Here is a 20,758-nt window from a genome sequence, read left to right as displayed (position 1 = left end):
TATAATCATCCAAATTTATTTACTATTATTAAACTAAATTAACCGATTTAAATAAAGAGCTTAACATGCCAAGTGGAACAAATAAAAATGGAGCATGATTGCTTGTGTCTGAAGGTAATAACGTGGAGGTTGAGCTAGTGGGTGTCAGTGAGCCAGCCATGTGCAAAGGAGGACTCTCATCGAAACCTCTGCACAACTTTAGCAGTCACCATAAATAAAATAAAAGAGAGAACAGCAATGACTCCTCCTTCTTGTTCCCTCTCTCTCTCTACACTTGCCATTCTAGATGCTTCTAGTTAGGGTTCTAATGGATTCTAGGCTGTGTTTGGGGAAGGACCCAAAGTCCCAAATTTTTTCTTCTTCAAAATTAATTTCAAGATTCTTACTTTTTACATCATATCAATAATTTTTTATTATTATTTAAATAAAAAAATTATTATAAAACAATTTTTTTCACTTTTTCATACAAAATATTCTTACTTTTTTTCTTACATCAAGCAAATCTGCTACAGCACCGGGCCACTCCATTTTTCAAGCCCCTTCCCAGTGTTTGGCAAAGGAATGGGAAAAGGGAATGGAACGGTATTGTAGCAGATTTGATTGATATGAGATAAAAAAGTATGAATGTTTTGTATAAAAAAGTGAAAAAAATTTGTTATATACTAATTTTTTTTATTTAAATAGTAATAAAAACTTATTGATGTGATGTAAAAAGTAAGAATGCTGTGGTTGATTTTGATAAAATTTTTTTGGAATTGAGGTCTTGGTCCAGTCCAGCCTCTTGGCAAACACATCCAATTGGTTCTGTTTGGTATTGTGTTTTTCTGTAATAAGATTTGATTGATATGAAAAAAATAATAAATAAATAAAAAAATAAAAAAATAAAATTGATATAAAAAAATTAGAAAATATATATTTGTTTTGTGTGATTATTTTTTTATTTGAATAGCATTAAAAAGTCATTATGTATGTAAAAAATAAAAATATTGGAAGTTGAATTGTAGATGAATAGTATGAGGCCATTTTTTGGCCATTGCCAAACATACCATCCGAGTTGTCGGTTACTAAACTTTTGGATTCAAGATCTTTACAATTTAAAAATAATGTGTCATTATCTGATAATATTTATTATTTAAAAAAATGTGTCACTATCGATCTAATAGAATGTTGACACATTACTTAAAAACCAATTTTTGTGAACAAGAATTGATAAATTATATATTAAAAGTGTGACATATTATTGAGATAGACAAAGAATTTTTTATTTAAAAAGATTATTTTTCACTTTTAAAAACACGCTACTTCTTAAAAAAAATAAATTAATAAAACGTCATTTTAAGTCAAAACTTGACGAAAACATATTCAATTTTTTTTTATAACATGCCACATGTCATTCGATACAAGAAACCGACTAAATTCACATAATTTTAAAATTTGAAATTTCTATTTTAAATAAAAACATAATTTAATAATCAAACATAATTTCATGTCCACAAAGGACCGGTATATTAAATTAACAGATTCCAAACATTTCGAAAGGTTTCGGGAAGGAAGTTATTAGTTTAGACTTTAGAGGTATAGGTATAGGACCTTTACGGGTCCATTTAATTGTTTTTGTTTAGAAAAAGAGAAACCCTTTTTTAATTATTCTAACCAAATGTCCTACAATAATGGGCACGTCAGTTCTGCGCTTATCCCCGACAACCGAATTAGGTCTGCCTACATACCACATAGTATAATAGCTAGCTTCTCTCCTATGTGCCCTCATATGGTTTAAAAAACCTAACTATGGACCTCTCAAGTTACATTAATGTCCCCTGCCCAGCCCTATAATAAGTAATATTTATAAATTAAAAAAAAAGAGTCATAGATAGTTTATACATAATTTGATATTATGTATAGTGTATAGAGTTAGATTTATGAAATAAAATTTTAAACAAAAAAAAATTGTTTCATTTTTATTTTATTTTATTTGAAATAGAAAAAATTCTTGTCCATATTGTAATTTAACTTCTTTTTTTTTTAAAAAAAAACCTCAAAATCTTTCTAAGTTTTGCACAGAAAATTAAATAAATATTTCAATTTATTTTACTTAATTTAAATCAGTGATAAAATTGGAGGAATTTAAGACCGACATGTTCTTATAGTACGTGATTCTTACATGTGTTTTCAATTATCTCATACAATTTTTAAGAGCACGTGACATGCTTTAAAGATAAATATAAATTTTAATCAACTATATTATTAATGCAATTTTAGTTATATTGAAGAAAAGATTAGGTGGTGGTAGATTTGGACATTTAAATTATGGACCAGAAATTTTAATTGTGAATTTAATTTTCAGTGGACCAATTTAGCTTGTTATATCTACCTTTACTGTCAGAGTAATTGTACAAAATAGGAAATATTTTTGGTCATCTCTATAGGCTTAGGGTTAGCTCTATAAATATTAAATGGTACGGTTAGCTGTATAAAATATTAAATGGTACCTAATCTGTTTTCTTCTTTTAATTTTGTTTTATAAATTTGTAAAGAAAATTTGATCTCTAGTACTCTTTATACCTCCACAAAAAAAAAATAATAATAATAATAATAATAAAAAAAAAAGAAAGATAATTAATTAAACAACCGTCATGTCAAGATCATTCCTGTCTAAACCCTTGTGATTATGATTATAATTAGTCAACAAAACTCTCCTTGAATCAAACCAAGCACCAAACAAATGAGCCAATTTTCTGCAGGATAAGTACAGCAGCCCCTTCCCACTACACAAAACATCATATCAACTACATGAATTTCAATCATTTGACGGCAATCAAATTATTCCAAATGCATAAGACAAATCATAAAAAAAGTCCTCCAAGATTAATAATAATAATAATAATAATAATAATATTCCTAAATGGGAATATAAAACATTTGCAAAATTGAATCATTTTTCGTGGGAATAATACTCATCACCATACAATCCATCGAATCCTCTCCTTTAGATGCAAAATAAAAATAAAAAAAAGAACAAAGTTGTAGCTAATCAAAAGTCAAAACCGCACTTAAATTACCGATTAAAGCTATTAATTACATTTTTAATTCATAATTATATCTACATTTAGTGTTAATAAGTCATTCGATAAAAAAAAAATTCACACAAGCTAAATTCTTTTCCAATTCACTCCTTCACAATTACTCAAAAACTATGGAATAAGACCATTTTAAGTCAAATGATGATAATTTATTTTATATATATATATATATTGAAAAATAATTTAAGGACATGCCTAAAATAAGTTTTTTTTTTTTTTTTTTTTTTTTAAATAATGGTCCCTTTATTTTCAATAATTTGTTCACCTAATTAAATATAAGGATATGGTGGGAACGATCACTCACATAAAATATTTTTATATTTGTCTTGCTTAATGCTTTAAACTCTTGCCGACGTGATTTAGATTGATTGCCTAATACCATCATAGGATAAAAATTGTTTGTCGGAAAAATAACGAAGTGACATATTCTTAGGGAGAAATGATTAAATGGAATTAAAATTATTAAGTTCTAAAATTACTTTTAATCTAAATTAAATAGTAATTTTATTCATTACTTTTTTTATCCCAATTAATTTAAAATTAGGGTTGGCTGAGATTGGTTAGAATTATGATATAACTGTGTAATAAAAATGTAATTTTTAATATTTATTTAAATTTAAATAAAACAATAATACGAAAAATTACATTTTTATTTCGCAACTGCCTCATAGTATTGGCTTTCCTACAAAATCTTGATTTTTTTAAAAAAAAAAATTCGGCTGTGAGAAGTAATCTCACACCGATCTGCTACTCCTCACCCCAAAGGTTAGGAAACAATTATTCCTCAACCCGAAAGCCAGGAAACAAATCCCTCCTCAACCAAAGGCTAGGAGACATATCGTCGCATTGGCCTACAAACTCTTGATTAGTCCTTACTAAAAAGAAATAATTCCAAGAATTGGTCAGTAATGCTACTTAAGCATTATGATTTTGTTATAAAATAAAAATATAGTTTATAATATTTTTAAAATAATAATAATAATAATAATAGAGTCATTTCAAGTTAAAGTAATGTTGAAAAACATATTTTTATTTTATAATTTTTTAAATAAAAAATTAAAAAATTAGTTAAAATGATCACATTAATATTATAAAGTAGTTATAAATTGTGCTATTACTTTGAAGCTCTAAAGCATAATGCAAGAGGTAAAACTGCTGTGAAAGGACAATATGGTAACCACAGTTGGTACTTGGTAGTGGGAAGGTCACGTGAAGGGCCGAATAAGAAGGGCCAAGACGGTGCCACAAACATGTAAGGGAAAGGGACACGTGGCTGTTGCATAGTACTCTCCCACCACCTTCGCATCCCGACAAAACAGAACCAGCACGTCGTACGATAAATATCCTGCTGCTCAATTGAATGCGACTATCGTACGGTCGATCCCCACGAGTCGCTTTCGACGGGGTTTGACCGTACACGTGTCCTTGTTTTTTCTCGTGCAAGGCGACGCTAATGTCCCCACATGACTGCCACGGGCTCGGAGTTTCGACACGCGGCGTGATCTGCATGTGCACATGCCTCGAGATTCGCGTGATTCTGACGCTTCTTTATCTTTCCACTGGTATTATCTTTTCCTTTCTTCTATTTTGTTGACCATCTTGATATTATCTCCAAGAGCCACAAGGAATTAAAAGGAATACATGGATTGTTTTCAGGCTTAATGCTCAATGAATTAATTAGATCATCTTTCATTTCTTTGTTTAGCCCCATTTAGTTTTTTAAGGTCTCTCATCCATTGCCTATTTTTATTTGGGCTACTTTGTCTTGTTTACTAGAATACAATTTAATACGGTAAAGATCTAGCCCTAACTTATATGTTTTTTGTATTTCTCACCCACCCACTTTGTCACTTTATCTCTATCACACACTCTCTTAGATTTTATATATTTTAGGGTTAATTTCATAAAGGCCCAATAAACTTTCATGCATTTCAAAAAACTTTTTCAAATTTTAAAATACTCAATTTTACCTTTTAAACTTTTAATTTGATTCAATCTATCATTCCATCTGTTTTTAGCTTTAATCCTTAACGGAGGCTGTGAAAACAAAAAAAAAACTAAAATACCTTCAACTTTTTTGTTTTGTTTTTAACTTTATAATATTAAATTAAGTGTAAATTTTAAATTTTATAAAAGTTACAGGGGTATAAAGGTAATTTCATTCATTTTAACGTTAGTTTAATGCCTAACCCTAATAGAGGAGGTAGATTACATCAAATTAAAAGTTCAAGAGATAAAGTTAAGAGTTTTTAAACTTTAGAGTGAGTCTTTTCAAAACAAGTGAAAATTTAGGGAGGCCTTTGTGAGGTTTCTCCTATAATTTATTATGCATTTCTTTATGATATCATAACCATTTTTAAATCCCAAATTTTATCTTTCTAACACCCAGAATCAGTCAAATCAGAGCTTTCATGTGTTACTAAAAAAAAAAAAAAAAAAGTGATTCTCACAAACTAAGAAACATATAATATTTTTATAGATTGAATTAAAAGAAAAATTTTCAATTCAATTCGAAAGAAAACTCGGCGAGAAAATTACTTAATCGTTCTAAATGATTTTTTTTTTATTATAAAATTAAGTAAAATGGGGGCAATTTCAATAATATCTCTAAAGTAGTCATAAATATTTAATTCTCTTTGAATTATGATCTAATGAAAAAAAAAAAAAAAGACAAAAATATCATTTCAATATAACTAACTTAATATTATTCAGCTTAAATAATGAATCGGAGATTATCATGTTACCTGTTTTAGGAGAACAAATCATTAAGTGAAATGGGAACCACTCCATTAATGCGCACGTTAATTTCATATAGCTAGCTAGCTAGCTAGGTTGGGGCACATAAAAATTGTCAGAATATTTATGTAAATATAATTAAATTAAAAGCTTCATACGTAAATTTTATGGTTGAAATAGTATATTAACATGTACTTGTAACTTATCTATTGGTTCTCATTAAGTCATCTTCGTCTTCAATCGAGCAAATCTTACTGAGAAGCCAACACAATTATCTCCAAGCTCTAACATGCGCTGGTATGAACAAACAATTGAAAAACACAAATTCAATGTTTTCTTTAACAAGAACACTAAAGTATACCAGAATGATCATTTTTTTTAGGAATATGAATGAATTAATATTAATTGGAATACAAGAAATTAGAATCAATTGATTATCCTTATTTATTATTTTTGTATTTTTTATGAGTATTTCTTTTCTATACATATAATTACACCACTCAATTAAAAAAAAAAAAAAACAAAAGTGGCTGGCGTTGGCAAAGAAATTGATAATGAAAGAGGAAATAAATAAAACAGCAAAATATATAGAAAATTGAGACACGAATTTTCGGGTGGTTCAGTATTATACACCTACATTCAATAATGGTTATATCATGCTCGTATCTATTTTTTTTTTTTTTTTTTTAAAAAAAAAATATTTACAATGCAAATTATGCTTATTCATCGGAAAATTGTGATAGGCGAAGATAATATCAAATCAAATATGAAAACGTATTATAATATCTCATCTCAAATTCAAGGTGAAAATTTTTGGAGTCTCGAGTTTGGAAAGAACGGCATGACCCTTTTTTATTTATTTTTGTTTGCAAGCCATCGGCAACAACAGCTGAAAAATCATCGGAGTTGATATATGGCAGCCGGCGGCAAAATATTACATTAGAATCTGAATCTTTGTTCCTTTTTCCAAACACGTACAGCTATGGAGGATATTGTCGGTCTGGATGGAAAGAAATAAAATCATACATAATTTGGAGCCCCCATCATAGATACGATTAAGATTTTACAAAGAGCACCCTTCATGATTGTCTACAGCTATCCAAATCCGATAGCAATCTCCTGCGGCTGTGGGTCGCCGGTCGCCGGTCGCGCTACAGCCAAACTCTGACAGGTTTTATGGCCGTGTCAGTCTGAGTTTGGCCTTTGCTCTGGGCTTAGGTAACATCATTTTCGAAAACTACCTTAAGATGTGTTGTTATTTCTCACAATTATTATTTTGATTCCTGACGTGATTTTGATATTAGAAATTTCATTTTCCCTCTCCCCCTCCACCGCCCAAATTAATTAAACAAGAGGTGCATGCAAGTCAAGATACATGCACTATATATTTGTTTGAGTCACGTACCCTACATGCAGGGGAAGTAAACAGTTGTCAGCAGTTGCATGTATCTAGGCTTCCTTAGAAAAAAAAAACAAGTCTAGATTCAAGTATCGAGAACCGTTTACTTCCCCTGCATGTAAATTACGTGAGTGGTAGTTATATAAGTCAAAATACAAGTTTGGGGGATTAGGTTTTTAGGTGAGGCTTATACTTTTTTATTTTTAATGACATTGAAGGCCCTCACTCACATGGTATGATATCTTTAAAAAATAAGGTTAATTATATATATTCAGAGAGTTTCAATGAATCTGATAAGGTATTGTCACATCACTATTTATCCTAAAAATTATATGTAATAATAAATTTAATTGCACTACTTTAACACTATCTTCATGTTTTTGGCTAAAACTCTATTTTAATATATGATGCCAATATATAAAATATTTAATTAAAATTGGAGGTGAATGATGAAGTTAAGGTTCGAATATCTGACATTTTGGTATTGATCAATATTTCCATATTAAATCACAATTTATCCCAACAACTTCATCTAATTTAGATTCTAAAACTCTCCCTTAATAGGTAAAGCTCAACACGTGAAAATATTTAATTAAAATAAAAAGTAAATTGTGGAGTTATGATTCGAACTTATGACATTTAGCTCTGATATCAAGTTAAAACACCACTTATATTGATGTTTTGGTCTCAACTGACTGTAATGGGAGTAGTTTTGGGCATATTGTCGATGATACAAGAGTAGTGCTTAAGTGTGGGCATGTGGTAGAGATGCAAATGGAAGTAAATTTTTTTCCTCAATGGAAGTGTTGCCTCCTTAGCCCATTGTTTAGTTAAAGAGCCAAAAAAATATGTCATGGATAGAACTTGGCGGGATGAAATCCCGGTTTGTATCGCTGATATTGTAAGCTCGAGCAATCTGCTCGGTCTTGATTTCTATGTTCATGAGAAGTTTTGAGTTATTATTCAAAAAAAAAAAAAAACTTATATCAAAAGCTTAAACTCATAAGAAAAAATGAATTTAATAATTTAATCAATACTTTTAATATATATTATATGACTAGCTATAACACGCATTTTGGTTTGAAGGTTGACATGGCTTTCCATGTCAACCACTTGAAAAAAAAAAAAAAAACAAACAAACAAACAACAAAAAGTCACTTAAACACCCTACTTCAACAAGTATAAAATGAAATTCTCTTATTTTTGGGGCTAAGAATGTTTTATAGATCTTTCCATTTTTATCCATACGGGCCATGTCTAAGATAATTCGATTTTTTTTAATGAACAGTGCAAAGCAACTTGTTTCACATTAAAGAAAATCTATATTTAGCAAGACTTCACATTGAGTCTATTCCATTTACATACATACTTCTATTAATTTACTCTCCCCTTCTATCTTCGCAGCGCGTGCAACTCCATCTAAATAAATTTGTTTTAACCCTGAAAATTAAAGGCCTGTTTTGTTTGGATGTGCGCTTAAGGAGTATAAAAATGCGTTTAATACTCAAAAAGTCCGTTTAAAATTTTTTTTTTAAAAAAGTGTCAATTTGGTAAAAAAAATTGAAAATGCTTTTAAAGGTCCAAAAAACTCAAAAATTGCCAAAACGCACTTTTAGCAATTTTTTTTTTTTAAAAAAAAAAAATTTTAAAAGCTTTATTTCTCAAATACAATCTCAAATATGCTCTAAAGGAGTTGTACGATTACCCCTAAAGGTCGGTTGGGAAAAAGGATGGTCGTCCACCCATAAAAAAGGCTAGGCAATTTTTTTTGAGAAATGTTAGGCCGGGTTTATATTTTCCTCATATTTGGTCAATTTCATCTTACAAATAAACCATTAGATTTGTAGATTTATGTAGATTTCATGTAGGTCAATAATTGACCATGTAAATTTAATGGTCGATCTATTAAATTTGTATGAGAATATGAGTCAAATATAAAAAACTTATTGACTCCTATTGTGTATATATATATATATATATATATATATATATATATGACAATGCCACGTCACGGAATAAGGGGGATGAGAAAAAAAAATGACATTTTCATTTACATAATTAGAAATCAAGTTAATTGTATAGACATGCAATTCATCACAAGTAACGCAAGAGAGTTAAAATTCACAGGGTTTGAGTGATGAACATGGAGAGTTTTGAGTTCAACTCTTGGGGAATAAATTCACCTCCAAGCCCCTCATGAACTGACTTGACGACTACTTTAAAGTCTGAGGAGACTTGCACGAGATATCTCACACTATATTGTCATTTCTCAAAGCAGTGCACCAAAAAGCAAACACCTACTACGTACGAACAGAAAAAAATTAAAAAATAAGTAAAGGAATCAAATGATAAATAATAATAATAATAATAAATAAGCTCACCGATAAGAATTTCTATAATTTTAAAGAAATTATAAATTTAAAAATTATATGATCAATTTAAGTTGGTTTTCTTTACATCAAACGGCTTCAAAAATATTATATATTAAAAAAATAGCATGTTACCAATAAAAAAAAAAAAATTTGAGTATGTTTTCAATTGGTTTTTGGGCTTTATATTGTAGAAAAGTTTTAAATAAAAAAGATTTTTTTTGTAAGCCGGAGGGATTTTGAGTCTTTGACGGGCATAAATAATATTTTTCAAGCCGTTGGATGGAAAGATCGGCTTCAATTTTCCCTGAAGAAAACAAGATTAGTAAAATTGTGAGGTGACTAAGTGGAGGCAGTTGTCATAATTCATGAAGGACTTTTCAAATCGTGTAACCTAAGGTGGAGGGTTAAAGTGATTGAAAAAGAAAGCATGCACGGGAAATACTTATAACACGACCCCAGAAGTCATGGTAAACCATGTTGTTATATTCTAATCATCGCCACAAATTGAGGGCAAATTCTTTGAAATCTTTGCTTTCCAAATCGATCAATCAAATTCCACAGGTGACCTTAGTGGGAAACCCTTGGGTGATGTTATGATCACATCTTTGGAAGTAGCAATTTTCTATTGGGGCTGTCAACATTACCGGGATTTTCAAGATCTAGCCACCTGTTGTTGTGAAAGTGAAAGAACAAAGCCGATAATGGGAATAAAAATATAAAATAAATATATTTGTATCTGAAAGTGAAAGATGGCGGGGCAGGAAAAAAAGAAATCAAAAGCCTTTCTTTTTATATCATATTTCGGGCAGTTCAACGTCCGGCCGGCGGCTACCTTTCTTCAACGGGAAGGCTTTTCATGATATCCCCAGAATCTTAAATAAACAACTCAAACCTCAAATTCGGGCAATTATTTACAGAAATCTTTTAATGTTTTCAAGCACTTACCTGTACTTTGAAACAATATAGAAAAAAAAAAATGATAAAGGCTACGACATTATAATATCTTAAACACACCTACCACCACTCTACTTTGTCTCAGTCTCTTCTCGAATTTTTAATCTCATCTTTCAATGATCACTACTTATTATTATTATTTTTTAATATGAAGATCGAATAAAATATATCTATCTTTGTAGTCGATATTATGCTTTAGTCATCAACCCTTTTTAATTTTTTTTTTTTTTTTTGGTATAAATATCTTCGTTTTTTTTTTTTTTGGGTTGAGATTTTTGCGAGAGATGGAGAAATATATTCAAATTTTTGGAGAGTCTTTGGCCACTTCTCCGTCGGCAGCAGCCTATAAATGTTTAGGTGATCAAGAAGTACTTCATTTGATTTTCCTGCTCCGTGGATAACGCCAGGATCGGAACATATTTTCTTTGATGGTGTCGAATCGAGTGGTCAATTTCCCTCTCAATTGCCATTTTGATTTTTGGAATGTAGTTTCTAGATGATTAATCAAGCATTCTTTTCAAACAAATAGAACCAAAAACATAGAACATCAAGAAGTTGAGTTGATGATGATCGCTCTTGGCCTATTCACACCGTCCGTTTGTTTCAAAGTAAAATGTCTTTAAGTGTAAAAAAATGATTTTCGTTGAAAATAATTTTTGGTATTTAGTTCGTATGAAAAACTAGTGCCGAAAATGTTAAAACATTAGGTAGTAGACCGAGGTGGTCTACAGCTTCCTACGACCTCTGGTGGCGACGAAGAATGGAATGTGAGGGATCTGACTTACATGCTGTTATTAAAATAACAACATATATGTTGTAGTAAATGCAATAGTTAAGATTGAATCTCAAAATTGACTTACTTTTAGAAGATTTTAATAGGAGAAAGAAAATAAAGAGAGATTTTTGAAAAATTCAATATTAACCGTTGTTTTTACTACAGCATGTAAGCCGGATGAACGATACTATGGGTCGAGAATGAGAAATTCAAATTCGAAAAATGGTTTACAAAAAAAAAAAAAAAAAATTAGAAGCCATTTTGTGTAGATTAAAGAAGTTTTTTGGTTAATAGAAAATGTTTTTGGTTTGTCCAAAATTTTCTGTCATACCAATAAAAAAAATTTCAAAATTTTTTTTACTTAAAGACAAATGGAAGCTACATTTTTAATCGATAAAGTAGACAAAAATTGCTTGAAAAAACCAATGCGGTGACATATATAGTGATGATGGATGTCAAGAACTAAAGAAAAAGGTAATTAAATATATTTTACGTGAATAACGACGAGGCTCTAAGTTGAACAAGAGTTTCACTAGCTAATTAAAATAAAGTTTAGTAGAGTCACATCTCAAATACAACTTGTGTTTATTCCAAATTTTTGTTTGATATGCTTAAAATTGGGGATAAAATGGTACTCCAATAAATCAAATAGCATCCACAAATGACAATTTTTTATTTTATTTTTTCAAATTGGGTGACATCAATCTTGAAAATATATGATTCTTTTATATATATATATATATATATAAAGAATTACCCAACTCAATTAAAATAAAAATTTGCTCCTCTGCAAATGATAGGAATTGAATTTCTAACGGTAGAGAAACAATGATGAATTACCCAACTCAATTAAAATAAAAATTTGCTCTTCTTCAAATGATAGGAATTGAATTTCTAACGGTAGAGAAACAATGATGTGACCGAACAACTACATCATGGTGCATTAATGGTGCTAGACAAAAACATCAAGGTGGTATTTCCAATTTATTAGATTAGTTTAATTGAAGAACGATCAATATATATAAAAGAATTAGCCAACTCAATTAAAATAAAAATTTGCTCCTCTTCAAATGATAGGAATTGAATTTCTAACGCTAGAGAAACAATGATGAATTACCCAACTCAATTAAAATAAAAATTTGCTCTTCTTCAAATGATAGGAATTGAATTTCGAACGGTAGAGAAACAATGATGTGACCGAACAACTACATCATGGTGCATTAATGGTGCTAGACAATAACATCAAGGTGGTATTTCCAATTTATTAGATTAGTTTAATTGAAGAACGATGACGAGCATAAACCTTTATATTATAGAGCAAAAAATTTTGAAAAATTATAACTGAAGTTACGAAATTACAAATTATAGATTCTTACATAAAAATTAAACATTCAAGACCTATCTATGACATCAATATCCGCTAATCTATGACTACTTTTTAGTTGTAACACAAGATCTGCTCCAAACAAACTCAATTCAATGCATAAGTAGCTCATCTTCCTCGCTCTGAAAACAGATCACATCCACAACCAAAAAATCGGAACAATCCTTATTCATACAAAAATACAGATAACAAAAACCGAGAAAACCAAATCCCAACAGCTATATTAGATTACTTGTGAATCTAACATTAATCGAAAATAAAATTAGCAAGTTATAGTTAATGAGTTTGATCTATTTAATTAATTAAATAAATTGTGTTAGAGTATAGTTTAATTCTTATATCTCAAAGTTAATAATTTTTAATACAATCTATAAATTCAAGATAAATTTAACAAAAAAAAAAAAATTAATGAATTAAAGTTAAAAAAATATTGACAGAATAAATAAAATATGTGAAGATAAATTGTCTTGTATTGAATAAATTTAGAGTAAACATCTCTTTAGCTCCCGACCTCATGGGATTTATCTTGGAGGCTTGGTGAATGTGGATAAGGTGGTCGTAAAACGTGAAACGCATTGATGTGCTTTCAACCCACGTGCCATTGAGTGTCATGACGTATGACATGTCATGCTTCCGGTTGGGAGGAAAAAGAAGGATCTTATCCAATTTTTGCAATAGCCACAACCCATGTCTCCCATGTAGGCATGTATGCCCCATGCATGGATATTGGGTGGACCTCCATTTCGAAAGAAAAAGGCTAGGACCATTGTATGAGCTATAATGGCCTCAGGCTTGTATCATAGAATTCCCAAATGAGGAAGGTTCAAATTCACAATTTCATTTTATTTACTTAAAAATAAAAATGTTAATTTCCCTTAATCAACCATTATTTTTTTAAAAAAATAAAAAATAAAAATTGATTGACATTGTTACATTAGCCCAATAAAATAGAAGTGCAATTTTTATTTCTAAACCATGATTGGACAAGTTACTTCCCATGAATGATATAGCTGAGAGTTGTACTATTTGTCATATTCCATTCTATCCACATGGGCTAATATAACAATGTCTATTTACCTTACCACATTAGCCTTTTTTTCAAAAGAGAAAAGAAAAGAAAAATTAAAATAGATGAAGATACTGATGCATTAACTTAGTAAGATGAGGGTGAGATGTTGTATGACAAATAGATGAAGATAGTCACACCCAAGCTCATAACTGAGAACACCTATAAGGAAACGGTTGGGTAAGCCCAAAAACTTGTCGACTGTGCCGACGGGAGATGCCTCTAATGCTTACGTCATTAGTCTCTCGAGGAAAAGCTTGAGAGAAGTGGAACAAAACTAATTAGGGTGAGAAGTAAGAATGAGTGTGTGCCTCGCGAGAGTTGGTTTTCGTTACGCTCATAAGTTCCTACCCTACTGCATTGGCTTTGCGAGATGTCGTCTTGCAGTTGGACAGGACCTTGATTGGAAGTGGTGTTTAGTTATTGACTCTGGTGAGACATGTCCCCTGCTAGGCGTCATCCACTAAAGCAACTCAATCCTAGCAGGGTATTGATGTCGAATGCCACTTGCTTCTGTTGCAGGAAGGTAAGGTACGATGCGCGTATTAAGGTTATAATATAGTGATACCTAATGCCTTGCCAAGACCATAGGAAACAGTTGAAGTGATGTAGCAAGTGACGATTTCTGTGGCTCTTCACCTCGGGCTTGCTACGCGCTTGAGTCGGTGGGCTTTCTTTGGGCCTGCCATGTTGATGGGCCTGGCAAGGTTGGTATTGGCTATACTTAATATCAATTTACAGTTCCAAAGTGTTGTGTTCGTTATCTACATGATTAGGGTTAGGGATTGGGACCCATATGTTGCCACTAGTTGGCAAGATAATCAAACAAAGATAAAGTTGGTAAGCAATTTGTTCATGGATATAATAATAGTTAGATATAACTTGAGGATTAAACAAATCCATGAGAGCCATAATGTGTTTCTTGAGTGTTTGAATCTTTTAAAGTTGCCTTGCCTTTTAAGATGGGGGTGATTCTGCCTAATCAAAGGGAACCCTTTGGTCTAAGACTCGAAGCAATTGCTGAAAAAACAAACATACACTTTTTGCTTTGAGATATGTTTGGTTATAGACTAGAACTGATTCCACCTTAGCTTTTTAGGTTTATGTTAGACCACAACAATAATTGTGGTTTAGATTATTATTGAACTCCTAAGAAGCAGACGAAAAATGTCATTCTGAGTGGGCCGACCTAATTTCGGGCTTGTTGATAATATATTTTTTTTGATAGATTGTCGCCTAACATTTTGTTAATTGGGACCATGTGGCACTTCATAATGGCCTGGCCCATTACTATCACATCAACTCAAAGTATGTGAAGTTCCAAAGAATAGTTAAGGACTCGTTTGGCTTGGAAAATAAATGAAAAAGAAAAAGAAAAAGAAAAAGCAAACCAAACATAAAGAGGAAAGGAAAGTGATAGGGAAAAGAGAGTTTATTTTGTTTGGTTTGTGGAAAATTGGAGACAGGCAAGGAAATGGTTAAGGAAATTTTTCTGTTGGGATGACCGATGAGATTCATTTTTCCAATTTTTCCTTGTCTCAGTCAAATGTTATACTTATTACTTTGCTACGTGACAATTTGACACTTATTAAGTCATTAAACAATTAAATTTGATTGTAATTGACATGACGTGACATGACAGTACCATGTGAACTGTCATATCAATTTGTAAGAAAGTTGTAGTAAAAATTTAGCACTGAAACTGTTTTTCATTAAAATTAACCCGACACAAATTCTTTTCTTAGTACATACGCCAAACCAGGCATGCTCACAAAAAAATGATAACTTGCCTCCTACCCTTTTAGGAACTTTCCTTTTATTCTGCACTTTTTTCTTCAATGTCACGTTGCAAACAAACATAGATAAGATTAGGTAGGATTAAGATCCTCTTCATAGATCCATTCATTGGTAATTTATTATTTTATTGTATCTAACAATATATATATAGTACATTATTTATTATTTAATAGTGTTAGATTGGTAAATTGATTCCTGATCCGTGTAATTCAGCCTAAAATCTTGGGGCAAAACAAATCCCTAGGTAAATTTTCTGCATTTGTGGTTGTGGGAGTATTAATTTGGGCTGACCTAATGTGCTCCAATTGTTATTTGGGCTTTGTATCCAGCCTTTGGGCTTTGATGTGGTAATCCAAACACCATAGAGTTGCCATATTGTTCTCTGCCAAAGCCTAAGCCCAAGGCAAAGGACGTGAGTTTATCTCTTATAGGATGTGTTGGCAAACATTTTTTTAGAATAGAAAGGGAAAATCGAATCGATAGACGTGATATATAGATGGGTTGACTTGATATAAAGTGAAAAGATTTTAGAGTAGACAATCATTATGCGTACGAAACGGGGTCCTATCTTCCCAAGCCTATCCATATTCCCCCCAAAGAAGCAACATCTTTATTTTTCTAGGTAAAAAAATAGAAATATGATGATTCATGAAAAGAGTGTTATTTGTAATTGTGAGAAAATAGGAAGATAATTTTTGCAAGAATGGGAAAGGCCCAGCAAATAAGTTGAGTGCCAGGCGTAAGTGGCTCGAACTGGTTGTTGCAACGTGCCCAAGAAATGTCACTAGTTCGATGAAGGGCTCTGACCGACTAAATTCGCCTTATTCACTTTATAACTCTTTATTTTTTTGCCTTAACACTAATTTGCCCTTCGGATTTGATCCAACTACGGGACTACCACTATTGATAGGATCAGAGTTGATTTCATCTACTGTTGATTTGCTTGTATTTTTATGGTTTTTGTTGTTTTTTTTTAGCTCGGTTCTTCTATTGTACTTATAAAAAAAAATGATAAGATATTATAGTACTACGCAATAGCGGACATTTGTAATAGCATTCACATTCGTTTAATCATTTCTTACTTTTATTTAAAATAGGTAAATAAAATACTAAAAAACTCTAGCTGCATCAGATTATTCATTTCAAATGCAAAATATATTTTTGTTGCATTTGTGAACAGTGCACCGCTACACGTCACTAAATGGTGACGTGTCAAAGTTAACACGTTACCAAAGACTTTAGTAACGTGTCAACTATTGACATATCCACCATGTCACGTGACGAAAAATGGTGAACAATATACAGGTCACTAATGCTTCATTTTTTTTTATTTTTTTATTATTTTTTTTTTTGTAGTGTTCAGGTTTTTACTCCCTTTAGAGCTATCTTTTTTCGAAGGAATATTTTTAACCAACTTATAAGTATAATTTTGTCTCAAATGGTCTCAGGGATTACGAGAAAGAGAGCAAGTGAAAAGAAGTTGTTGAGGATTTTTACAGAAAGAATCTCATCCACCAGACCTACCAATTCGTAAACTCCCTCTGAGTCTCTTCATTTTGCAATGATTAACGAAGGAATTAACGGGTAATTAATTAATTAGTTACTTACATAAATAATAGGCGAAAAAGAAGAAAGAAGAATATGAGAAGCTTGAGAAGGCGTGTGTGTACGTGTCATTAATGCATGCAAGGTTGTTTTTTACATGCACGTATACATAAATGTATTGTCTACGTAAATGTACACGTGGCAGATCTGGGAAAGGTGGTGCACCCGGCATTCGGTGGGCAGCCTCTATGGAGCGTCGTATGCACCTTTTTCTTCCTAATAAAGTTTTCCTCGACCAATTTAGAGTAAACTTTATGCTTTAATTTCTCCGCTTTCTTAATTTGAGGTTCAATTTAATTATGTGCACGAACCAAATTCATTAGACTCCAATTGGCCTCAAGTTAATTTGGATTTTGCAAGTTGTTCGAATATATTGTAGATAAATAAAGTTAATGAGCACAATGTAGTCTTTAGGGGTATTCTAAGTGGTGGACGTAAGTATATAACACCGAACCACCAATACATCTTTATGTTTATTTTCTATCTTGCTTCCACTCATATTTCTTCATAATCATTATTTCAACTTGGTATCAAAGTTATTTCAACAGGTAACACATATCCACTTGAATGCGCTTTTGATAAATGCATTGTGCATCACAAGGTAATTTTCAGATGATTTTAATTACTTGAATGCCAAATGATAAGTTCTTTTAAGGGTATCACTAAATAATTAAATTTAATTATAATTGACGTGGATATATTAAATGAATTGTTACTATAATTTGTATTGAAATTAAAAACTGAAATTACCCCAAACATTTTCTATGTACGTACCATGCTTTTAGTAATTTACAGGTCACCAATCTAACATAACAGACAACTTGGCAGTTTTTCAAGGAAAACCCCGACCACGTCACCATGTCGTGGGGCCATGATGTATACATGTACTTGGTGTGTGACGTTACTCTATGCCACATCAACTCCAATTTATTTTTATTTTTATTTTTCCCACCACACTGACAAAGATTAATGTGCAAACAAATTAACAGGTTAATTACAAAGGGTAACCACACCACTCTCCCACCCGCTGCTCTGTTCATCATCAGGTTCCATTCCTTCTATGGCGGGTTTTAATTAAAGCTCCTCACCAACTTTCCATGGTTGCAATTATCAATTTTTGTAGCAGAAATTTTAAGGAATTGAAGGGTTTATTGCTATTTTGGACAGCATTACACAAAGCTGGAGCTTACGCATGCCTGATGAATGACGAAGACAAATTAAGAGATGCTAAGATGGCTGAAAGTGTTCAAGTAATTATCATTAATTTTTCTGCCTATGTAATCTCTATTTATTTGAAATTATCCACAATTTACATGCAATTATTGTTGGTTTTGTTCGTCTGGATAGCATGTACGATCTGTACAGCAAAAGCATGGTCAGGATCGAGGTGGAGAAGGTGAAGCCATACTATCTGTCCCTGATTGATAAGGTCTGTTATATATAATTAGCCATATTAAATATTGTTGAAAAAATCGTCAATATATAATTACTCCAAATTAAGGTCTATAATTAATTACCATGGGATATAATTAACACATTTATTTCTTTTTCCATTTACAGTGTTTTCCAGCCAAGCTCAAGTGATGAACGGATATAGTCTAAACACATTTATGGTGCATTGGTGCGGGATGAGAGGGGTCTGGTGGTTGCAGCACAGTGTCAAACACTCTTGGGCAGTCTTGATCCGACGCAGGCTGGTGCGGCTTTAATGGCGATTCATTTGTGCAGAACATTGGGCTTCCAACCGGTCTATTTTGAAGGTGACACGAAGATAGTGGTAGACGGAATTAATTCATCGGATGAAGAGTGGAGTTAGACGGGAATGATGTTGGAGGATATTAAGCTTGAGCTTCAATCAATCCCTCAATGGTGGATGACCTTCATATGTAGAGACAGCAATAAAGCGGCTCATGCTCTTTCAAAGATGGCTATAAAAAATAATGTAAACCACCAGTGGTTATTTACTATTCCTGATTGTATCAACGATATTGTTAAGATGGAATATTCCGCTCTATCCTCGTAAGTTTATATCAATGAGAACGTATTCCTATTTCAAAAAAAAAAAAAAAAAGGGATATAGCCTATGTCATAGCGGATCGGAATTATAGATTCTGGAATTACAGGATCTTGGCCATCCATTTTAATCTAAAGGCCAAGATCTTGCCACGTGTCCACTCAAATAAAATAATAACAAAATAATATTTAAAATTTAAAAAGAAATTATAAAAGAAAATAATAAATTAATTGGGGTAGCCGGCCAACCCCAAGGGCCATGGGGGTGGCCGAAGGCCAAACCCAATTTTTTATTTTTTATTTTTATTTTGGGTTTGGCCCTTTGGGGTGGCCAATCCACCCCCAAGGGCCATGGGGGTGACCAAAGTCACCCCCCAACCGGCCTTTGGGGCTTGATTGTAAATGTTCGAGCAACAAAATATACAGTAACACATACATAGCTAACAGGTCTGATTCGGATCCATCCCAAGGAGTAATATAGCATGTTTCAATTGCAAATGGTGAGTAATGTGAGACATTGTTATTAGTTATTGCTTGTGTATTTGCATGTATTCCAGGAGAGGGGGGAAGGATATATGTTTAGTTTAGCCAATTTCGTTAAAAAATTGGTCATTATTACGAATAAAAATATAATTTTTATTTAAAAAAAAAAATACCAAATAAAAGAAGGATCAAAATAAAAATTATTGCTTCAGAATTTTTTTTAATTTTTATTTCATATATATATATATATATATATATATATATGAGAAATCTTAGGGAGCCAAACAAATGAATCCAGAAAAAAATTTTAAACTAACGTGGCGTGAGTGGCAGACAAGAGAGAAAGAATTGCTTAATTTAAAAACCCTTGCCACGTCAGTTTAGAAATTTTCTGGGTTCTTTTTAACACTTCATATATATATATATATATAGCTTTCTCTGTTGTTGTTATTATTTATGAGTAATGTTAGGTACTATCTTTAAATCCTCTTAAAGCTGATGTGACTTTTAAAATTATCATTAAATTTTAGATGAATCATACTTAAATTTTGATCTAATGGTGATTTTGAAAACCACATCAACTTTAAGAGAATTTTAGGAGGATAAAAAGATAGCACCTAGCATTACTCTATTATTTATGGATCTCATTAATTTAATACAAGTGTTTTTCTTTATATTTATATGTAATACATATCTTTGACAATCATAGCTGCATGCGCGCGCCTAATTTATCCAAATTCCAATCACTACATGAAATTAAATTTATATGAAAACAAAAAGAATAAAGAAAGAAAAATAAAAAGGAACAAACCGTTGAGGAGGAGAGAGAGATCGAGGGGATCATGTTTGTTAATATGATCCGGAATGTTTTATTTTTTGTTATATATATATTTTAATAACAACTTGATCTTTCATGAAACCATCTACGCATCGGTTTCCGGCAAGTACGCGATCGGTTTTTCTTCCGGCTGCTGTCATCCGCCTAGTGTGCTCCTATTTTTAAATTTTTAGTTGTATTGTTTTGATTTTCCCTGTATTTTTCTTGTTTTTCTTGCTGCTTGTAATAAGGTTATGTCCTCTTTCTTGATCTCCTC

The 20,758-nt window shown here is 31.5% G+C and overlaps 1 pseudogene; it reads left to right on the top strand.

Moving 5' to 3' along the window:
* The first annotated feature begins 14,065 nt into the window (after nucleotides 1-14,065).
* Nucleotides 14,066-18,752, top strand: LOC132165213 (probable inositol oxygenase; annotated as a pseudogene).
* Nucleotides 18,753-20,758: the final 2,006 nt, after the last annotated feature.

Source organism: Corylus avellana, chromosome ca11 (genome assembly GCF_901000735.1).
Source record: "Corylus avellana chromosome ca11, CavTom2PMs-1.0".
Classification (NCBI taxonomy): Eukaryota; Viridiplantae; Streptophyta; class Magnoliopsida; order Fagales; family Betulaceae; genus Corylus; species Corylus avellana.
Note: the sequence above shows the minus strand (reverse complement) of the source record. Positions and strands in the feature narration are given on the sequence as shown.